Genomic DNA, 10234 nt, shown 5'->3' with positions numbered 1-10234 from the left:
AAAAAAAAAAAAAAAAAAAGAAGGACATTAAAATGCAAGTTACACATTTTCTCCAAATATTCCTTTCTGGTGCTACATGCCTGTGCAGCAATCTGGAAAGAAGGAACTTGCTAATAAGCAATAAAATAATAATAATAACATAAATTTTACAACTCTTAGAGGTAGCCTATCTTCCCAAGCAGGTCACTGTCATTCATTGAAAGGGATTCCAAAGAGGAACATCTAAAGTCTTTTTTTGAAAATCAAAAGGCTGGTAGGGAGGCAAAAAGGGCAGTCTTGCAGCTCTTCAACACCTTAGCCTTATTCTCAATTCCTGAAAAACCATTCTGGTCCTTCCTCAAGGGATGCAATGACAAGCTATAAAACTGCTACATGGGAAAGAGTCACTAGAATTTTTACTAGGCTAAGAGGACAGTTATTACTGAGAACCTCTGGAAGACCTGAGGCTCAGAAAGCAAGATTTTGATATTACTCTGGGTGCAGATAAGTCAAGTCACTAATGATCTTAATTCACCATAGCTTAGATGTGTACTTGTGTTGAGGCTCCGTTTTTAATTAGATCAATTATGTGAATACTCTTGCTAAGGCTATGGCTCTCAGGTGCTCAATAATTTATCTAACCTCCCTCTTTGCCATACTGTGTCTTCCACAAGAAGCATAGAAATCTGATCTGTTCCTCATATTTGAGTTATAAATCCCTGATATAGTAGTAAAATTACTTCCTTTCTCTCACTGAACACATAGCTCAATTGTCACTAAATCTTTTCTCATAGTCTTTTGACAGGTTTTTCTTTTCTTCAACACAGCCGGTGAACCACAACATCCCACAGTAGATGGAAAGCACATAATCACCAGTAGGTAGACTCTACAGCCTCTTCCAGCTGGAAGAAGCCATAGAAGACAGAGACATCCACTGCTTCAGCATCCCAAAAGGAATTATGGTGATATGTGTCTCTCAGGGAGAAATGAGACAGGAAATTAGGGCAAGGCAAAGCTGGCTGGGGAAGTAGGTGTGACCTGTTAGTTACAAAATCCCAGGACACATATGCAGAACAGTTTCCAAAGTTCTGCACATGGACTTTTTGTAGGAACTAAAGCAAGTTTTTGACAGGATGGGCTAGACCTGACATCAGCCTGAGGAGTGAGTGATACAAAAGTCCACGTTGGACTTTTGCCACTGTGTTCTCTCTTGCACAGATGCCCCATCCTCACACTGTAGGGTGTACTTCTTTTCCTGCTTTTACTCAGCCCAAACTCACTCTGCAGAGCCTGGTTCTTTTCCTGTGTTTCATAAAATTTACTACTGTTTGTAGTTTTCTTCACCAGTTCTTTGCTCAGGACAGAAGGAACACAGAAGCCACCACCAGAAGAAGACTCCAGCACCCAAAAACCCAGTAACAACATCACTGTTTTATAAAAAAAAGTGTCAGGGAGTGGAGAGTAAATGTTTAATAAACAAATGAAGCTGCATTCATTAAAATAGAATAGTATAGAGCCATTAAAAAAGATAGCAAGATATTCCATTTGTTGTTATAGAAAGATGTCCAAGGGAAAGAAGGAAGAGAAAAAAATAGATATGAATATACAAGGATATCTAGGATAACTGTACTGCTAATGTCTATTGGTTTATTGAAAGGAACAGTTAATGCTTAAATTTTTTCTTTTTTTGACCAATTTTGCATGGTTATATCTGGTAATGTGAACAACTAATTTGAAGACAACAATATGCAATATAATAACTATTGTTAGATTCCTACCATCTTCATTAGTGAAACTCTATCATTTCTATTTTTTGGTTTTTTTTAGTATTTTTTTTCTTTTTAATTGTTTGATCAATCCTGCTTTCTTGGGCTGGGGATTTAGCTCAGCGGCAAAGCGCCTGCCTGGCAAGCGCAAGGTCATCAGTTCGGTTCCCGGTACCGGAGAAAAACAACAACAACAAAAAAAATCCTGCTTTCTTACATCTGGTAATCTGAGCAACTTCATTGAACATAACAATATATAACAACCATTGTTAATTCCTATCATCTTGTTTTGAAATTCTGTATTATTTTTATTGTTTCTGTGTTGTTTTGTTTCTACCTTTGTTGTTGTTATTTTGCTTTCTTTTCTCTTTAAAATAAAAACAGCAAAAAAAGAATGATCTCTAAGAACAAAGCAGAACATTTGACTACTATGATATCAATTGTAAAAAAGAACAAAGTGGGGAACACACACCACCACACAAAAATTCTATCCAGTGACTCCATCTCCCTGACAGTAGGTAGAACAGAAAGAAGTATGATTGGTCAGCAGCCTAGTGCTACCATTTTCCTCTGAGGCCTTGGACATTCAGCCCTCTGAGCTCCATCTTACTCACCTATGAAATGGACTACTTTAGAAAGTTGTGTAGACTTTTAAATTTATAAATGCATATGTGTTTTTTGCTTTTGTTTTTATTTTTTGTTGTCTTTTCTTTTCTTTCTTACTTTTTTTTTTTTTTGAGACAGTGTCTTCTTAGTCCAGGTTCACCTTAAACTCATTGTGTAGCCCAGACTGGCCTTAAACTTGCAGTGATTCTCCTGCCTCAGCCTCCCAGGTGCTGGGATTACAGATGTGCATCACCATGCCTGGCATCACATGTGGGTATTTTTGGAGGAGGACCATTAATTTGCATTTAGTTTGTGCTTATTCACCAAACTCTCATAAAGACTCTCTGTATACCAACACATCTCCTTTGTATTTCTGCATATAGTGCAGATGATTTTGTTTTGTTTTATATTTTTTTATTTTAAAGAGAAACAAGCCAGGCATGGTGGCACACACCTGTAATCCCAGCACTCAGGAGGCTGAAGCAAGAGGATCATTATGAGTCCAAGACCAGCCTGGGCTACAAAGTGAGCTCAAGGCCAGCCTGAACTGCACAGCAAGACCCTGTCTCAAAAAGACAAATAAATAAATAAATAAAAACATAAAACAAAATTTCAAAGGTAATAGGAGGGTAACAATGGTTAATACATTGTGCATTGTTATCTTTAAATTAGTTACTCAAAGTACAGGATAGTGGCATTTAATTGTCCAAACAATATTAGCACAATGCTATTATTATGTTAAATTTTTGTTGTAGGAGGTGAATAACAAATAGCTAGTATGCACGCGTAAACATCATATTGTCTCCCTAGTGTAAGAACATGAAAGAGTAAATAAAACCCAAAACATACAATAGATAATATGAAAGGGAAAGAAACTGCACAAAGGAAGGAACAACTACAATGACAGAAAGAAGAAAAAGAAAGTACTAAGGTAATATATACATATATATGTGTATAGAAGGATAGCTGGGATAACAGTACTGCTGATGTCTGGTGGTTTATTGAAAGGAACAGTTAATGCTTAAATTTTTTTATATACTTTGACCAATTTTGCATGCTTGTATCTGGTAATCTGAGCAACTTATGTGAAGACAACAATATGCAATATAGCATCCATTGGTGAATTCCTACCATCCTGTCTAGTGAAACTCTGTATTGTCTCTAATGTCTTATTCTCTTTAATGGTTTGATCAGTCTTCCAGTCTTACATCTGGTAATCTGAGCAATTCTGTTTAAGATAACAATATGTAATATAGCCGGGCGTGGTGGCACACTCCTGTAATTCCAGCACTTGGGTGGCTGAGGCAGGAGGATCGTTGTGAGTTCAAGACCAGCTTGGGCTACAAAGTGAGCTCAAGGACAGCCTGAACTGCATAGTGAGACCCTGTCTCAGAAAGAGCACCCCCCCAAAAAAAATACGTAATACAGCAACCATGGTTAATCCCTATCATTTGGTTTGAAACCCCGTATCATTTTTAATGTTTTTGCTTTGTTTTGTTTGTATTTTGCTATTTTTTTTACTATTCTCTTTAAAATAAAAAAATAGCTAGTATATACTGTATAATAAAAACTTTACCTATATAATCCTTGGCTTAAAAGGCTATTTTCATAGCTTAAATGGCAGTCTAGAATTATGTAATTAAAATGATATGTGAAAGAAGGAATAGTAGTAAAATAACTTCCTCTTCAGTCTTCTTACATTCATCCATCAGTTTTCGTTCTTTTCCTTTCATCTCCCTCCAATCTCTTAGGCTCTGTATTAACACTTTCTTGTCAGCAGGACAAAATACACAACACCTGCTACTGAAGAAGGAAATGTTTATTTTGGTTCACAGTTTTAGAGGGTTTGTAACGGCAGAATTTGGGTTGTATTCCACAAGAAACTGAAAAGACTCTATTCAGAGCAAGCAGAGCTTTAATTTGAGGCTAGCCACCCTTCATCCCTGACTTGCAAATCAGGGAAGTGGGTGTGCACCTGTCTTTGTTCCCACCTTATATACATTTTTGGTTTCCATGGTAACAGATTGGAATGTTGTAGCCCTGGCCACATGTTGTTTTCCTTGTGCCACGTAACCGGGTCAGGCTCGAGTCATGAGCCCAATCACAATGATATATATTTTCTGTACTCTGTTCTATATGTTCCCCTTTAGATAACCATACATTTCCTTTATGGTTACAATGTTTATCTAGGGCCAAAAAAAGGATGAAACAACCCAGGCAAGGTCATAGGTAGTTATCCAGGCCCGGATGTTCTTTGTTTTTAGAGAAGCATTCCAGGGCTAAGTCAGGACTGCAACCTTAACTCTTTACAACCCCTCCAGGATGTTTCTCAAAACACATTTTGAGGCTTGCATTAAGACTAGAATTATTCTATCTTAAAATGATATGCTACGAGTCACGGTCCCCTACAGGTTCAAGAGAGAAAAAGCACAACAGAAGGGCATATTGACACACACCATGGCAGCCCGGAAGCAGAGAGGATGGGGAAGAGCATGGGACAAAAATACAACCTTCCAAGTCATGGTCCCATGGACTGCTTCCTCCAATCAGCAGCACTTCAACTATGAACTCATCGATGGATGAATTTACTCAAGAGTACAATACCCTCGTGATTCAATCACTTTCCCAAACTCCCATCTCTGAACATATGGGAATTTGGGGAGAATTTTTAGATCTAAACCACAACAGGCTCCCAGCATGGGAACCTGAACAATCACAACAGCCTGCCACATGACTGTCCCACCTCCAGCCACTCCTCTCCCAGTGTACCCTCCACACCATAGCCAGATTCATTCACCTGAGCAAAACCTGCATGATGGCCTTGCTCAGAAACCTCCTTTAACTTCCTACTTACCTGTATAACTGTCTAAAAGGCTGTGGGGTGTTAAAGGTACGGTGTAAGGTGTTTGTGATCTTTTCCTCCTCCTCCAACCCTAGTTCTCACTGTCTCTTTATAGCAGTTTCTCAGCATCATATTGACACTCTGCACCTGGAGATTCTAAACACATGGCAAAACTTTTAGCAACATCTCTAGCATCTCTACCCACTATACACCAGTAGTACCACCTTCCCTAATTATAACAACCAAAAATGTCCACTCTGTGGGCAGCAGTTGATAGCTGCTACTGTATAGAAATGATACAGTCCTGAAATTCAAGTCAAAAGTGATCCATTTATTTGTAGCATGTTTGCGCCGCTTTGTTTTGTCATTTTCCTTCCTCCCCTAGAGTTCTTCAAGGTTTCTTTCCTTGAGAAGGAAAAACTATATTTCAGCCAGATAAACATCAGACATAAGCAAGGAGCTAGATCTTTTGCAAATGGAAAGGGGATCTCAAGATGGAGGTTGGAGAGGGAAGGGAAAGTAAAAAGAATTGAGATGTTTTATGTACATGTACCAACTCCACACAAAGACTGCAAACATGATGTACTGTAAACATGATGTACTGCAAACATGTGCTCATAAATCCCCCAAAATGTTTGTATTAGTGCATGTTTGCAGTACATAATGATTAGGTTCATTATGAAGAATTGGTACGTGCATATAACACATCATAATTCCTGTCTTCATCCTTTTCCCTCCCCAACCTCCCCACTCCCTTTGTTTCTTGATCCCCTTCCCAGGGAAGAAAGCTCTATCTACCTACTTCCTATTATTGATCATTTACTTTGTTCTTTATTGATACTTTTAGTTTCTCATATAAGAGAAACCATGTGACATTTAAGCTGTGAGTCTGATTTATTTCACTTAGCATTATGGCCCCAAGCACCTGCCAGGAAAGTACAAGGTCCTGAGTTCAATTTCTGGTACCAAAAAAAAAAATCATTATGACCTCAAGATGCAACCATTTTACTACAAATGACTCAAATTTATCCTTTTTATAGCATAGTGCTACTCCATTGTGTGTAAGTACCATATCTTCTGTATTCATTCATCTGTCAATAGACATATAAGCCACTTCCAAAATTTAGCTGTTGTAAGTTGTGCCACTATAAACATGAGTAATCTGCTTTACTCAGAGTCTACTTGTTTATCATATCTAAAAACACCCTCACAGCAATTTTTTAACTGGTGCTTAAACAAACAATGGATATCACAGCTTACCCAAGTTGGTGCATGAAATTAACGGTCACAGGCTTAACGATTGGCAAACTGCTATCTACAGTCTGCAGCAACATCATTCCCTCTCCCTCAAGCAATAATAATAATTTCGTATCTTGTACACTCCAGACATGTTATACAAATGAAGTCATTTGCTTCATTGTCTATCTTTGATTTCCATTTGTCTTTACACTAGAAACACCTTTAAGGAGTTAGCATTTTGTTTGTATTTCTGCACAGTGTCTTATCCAAAGATAAGTAGTCCGCAGACATTCACAATGTGCAAAATAAAAGAACAAAATGGAGGAATGATGATAAGTATAAATAAACTGGGAAAATCTTGGGCTAGACCAATCGATAATGTAAATGAACAAGATTTGATCAACTGCCTATGGCCGCTTGTTGTAGACATCCTGTCTTCTGCCCTCTTCAGGCTAAATTTCTCTTGAGCTGCTTACCATTGCCATAGGATGTTTCTCTCCAAAGAGTTCAGAAGTGGAGTGATACTGGATAGAGCAGAGAACTCAAAGAAGTCTATGGCCCAGAATATATCAACCAGCAAGCGGAACGGCGGAAATTATAGTACAGAGAACACAGGTCCTCCACCCCTGGGGCTCTCAAGTCAGCAGTTCTTCTCCCAAATGAGGAAATTTTTAGATGTGTGAGATAAATTCTTAGAACATTTGAGTTCAAAGAATGGAAAACATGAGCAAAATCATTCTTGCAGTGTCTCCACATCTAACACTGTCAAACTTTTCCTGATCCTCCAGTTGCACCGAAAGGTCCCTCAATACTCCTTTTTCTGTCCTTTTCCATTTTATAGGTACCATCTTCACACTTTATCATAACAATGTGCTTGCTTTTCTGGGTCCCTTACTAGACTGTAAATCAACCTTGTTCATCTTCGTATCACCTCACGCCTTAAACAGCCTGGACACATACTGAGTATTTGGCCTTTGTTTGTGGGAAGGAGAAGTCTTGGAAGGAAAAGCAGACTAGAGGACATGTAGCCCAAGAACTAGTTGAAGGAAACAGTGCTGTACCACAAAGGACACTAGAGGTGAGGGACCAGACTCCAACTGGCACGAGAGAATGAAATTGAACTGGGAGCTGCAATAATCTGAGGCTCTGATTAAGCATCTAAAAGACACAGAGTTTGTGCTTTAGAATTGGATAAACATTCAAGAGGAATGAATATCAGTTTAAGGGATGAGGGGTTTTGTTTTGTTTCATTTGTCCTTAACATGCGTGTGTAGAAAATATAACTAGAACTAGGGATGTAGCTCAAAGATGGAGCCCTTGCCAGGTATGGTGGTGCATGCCTGTAATCCAGCACTTGGGAGGCTGAGGCAGGAAGATTGTTGCAAGTTCAAGACCAGCCTGGGCTACAAAGTGAGTTCAAGACCAGCCTGAACTGCATAGCAAGACCCTGTCTCAAAAAGACAAAAAAAAAAAAAAAAAAGCTGGAGCCCTTGCCTCATATGTGCTTTGGTAACCAGCATCACACAAAGTAAAAAATTTTATAAAAACTAAATCCAGGACAACAATTTGATTATTTCACAGGAAGGAAGGGAGAGAGGAAGGAAGGGAAAGAGGGAGGAAGGGACAAGTATCACAGCAACATTCAGCAAAACTTCATTAAGTTAAATTTCGTTATAAGATGGACATGGTGGTGCATGACTACAATTCCAGCACTATGGAGGCTGAGGCAGGAGAATCACTGTGAGTTTGAGGCCAGCCTGGACTACAAAGTGAGTTCAAACCTAGCCTGAACTGCATAGTGAAATCTTGTCTTAAAAAGACAGACAGACAGACAGAAAGAAAGAAAGAAAGAAAGAAAGAATTGAAACTTGGTTGAAAAGAATGGGTGATATAGAATGATTTGTTTTTAAGTGCAAAATAATAAAACTATGTTTATAATACTGAGCATAGCTAAATGTGAAATTTGAGAGATTTCTGGGAAGATAGCAGCGTGATGAACAGCACAGAAACAGCCTCCTCAAAATTTGGTGTCCAGACACTGGAATATAGTGATGTGAGAAAGAGAAGAAGCAGGGAAGTGAGTCTCCAGAACCCAGCAAGGATATGAAGTGAGAATTGAAGCCCACGGGGAGAGTAAAGAGAAAGACCTCAATGTAGAACAGGGAAGTGACAAGCGGTGGCTTATTCCCTGAACCCTGACTCACTACATGGAAGGGGCAGCTTGAACTTGCAGATGCACAAGGACTGCAGGTGACCCTAGAGGCCTCCACAGAGAAATGTACCAGTGGAATGGAGCAGTGGATGTAGTGGACTGCAGTGGTTGATGGATTATTCAGGTCCAGATGCAATTGGCCAGTAGCCATCTTGGAAAGGAGCCAACTGAGGTTGGAATTCAGAACTCTGCTGTTTCCTGGCTCCATCTAGTCACTCCCAGTGTCAAGATGAGGTAGAATTGAGTTCAAGTAGGCAGTAGATCAAGGAGCCAAGTACAAGTCAGCAGGGAGCTGAGTTCAAACCAGCTGGAAGCACACACAAGATTGGAGGCTGAACAAATCAGGGTCCAGCCTCACAGCCAGAAATAAACCTGAACTTCATTGGAACTAAAGGTGCAGCCTTGCTAGGATTATCCACTACCCCAATGTAAATCTATAGCTGATTTGCTGAGATTAATCAACATGGATATGGGTTCTGTTTTCCCACTCTATCTACTGGTGATGGCAGACACACCATGATGTGGACAGTTTTTTTCTTTTTTTTCTTTTCTTTTTGATTTTTTTTTCTTGTTGATATATGAGTGTGAATGTTGTTTCTAGTTTTTTCTTGTTTTTCTGTTCTGTTCTTGTCTTTATTTCCTCCTCTCTGTCCCTCCTGCCTTCATCACTTTCCCAAAGTTTGTGTTATCTTCCTTTATCCTCCAGCCTTGCTTCTAATCTCCTCCTGTTTCCATTTCTCAATTTTCCCCCTAAACCCTTTTAAATTTGCTACCTGGAAGGTAAGATCACCATAGGGAGGGCATATTTACTGTGTAAAATTTTCTAGTTTGTTTTAGATTTTGTTATATAACCACAAATATAGTTCATATGGTTAAAGGTGGCAAATTAATAGTCATCACAGTTAGTCATTTTCTAGGCTGTGTTTGATGCTATTGTTATTGCTGATCATACTACTTTAGCCACAGTGACATAATTGTTCTAATCAGTTGTTCTTCCTGGTATATCAAGACTGAGGTTGCTTAACGGGAATAAACAATACTAGAGACCAGTGCCAAAGAACCAGGAACCAAATAGACAGCAACTTCTCATTCTCAATAAATTAAAGAGGTAAAACCTTGAAAAATTCTCAAAATCCAAAATCCAGCTACACCTAGAAGACATCTCTGAAAAGTAGTCATTTCCTAAGGATTCTCAATACTAGCAATAAGGCTAGCTCCCATAAGCAGTTTACAAGCATCAACCCAGGAATTAAACTAAAAAATAAAGAAGGAGAAGACACAGAAACAAGATACAGCACAAGACTTCCAGCTCACCAAAGGCAAAACCAAGGGGAAATGAGTTGGAACAATTCAAAATCCACCCACCTGGACTCTGAAGGGGAAACAGCAGAATTAACAAACCAGATGAATAAAGCTTTCAAAAATAAAAAAAAAAAACAAATCAGAAATAATTTCTCACATCTGTAATCAGAGCACTTAGATGGCTGAGGCAGGAGGAGCATTTCAAGTTTGAGGCCAGCCTGGGCTACATAAGTCAGTTTAAGGCCAGCCTGAACTGCCTAGTGAGGCCCTGTCTCAAAAAGACAAAAA

Source organism: Chinchilla lanigera, unplaced genomic scaffold (genome assembly GCF_000276665.1).
Source record: "Chinchilla lanigera isolate Chin_1 unplaced genomic scaffold, ChiLan1.0 scaffold00001, whole genome shotgun sequence".
Taxonomy (NCBI): Eukaryota; Metazoa; Chordata; class Mammalia; order Rodentia; family Chinchillidae; genus Chinchilla; species Chinchilla lanigera.
This window is presented reverse-complemented; position numbering follows the sequence as displayed.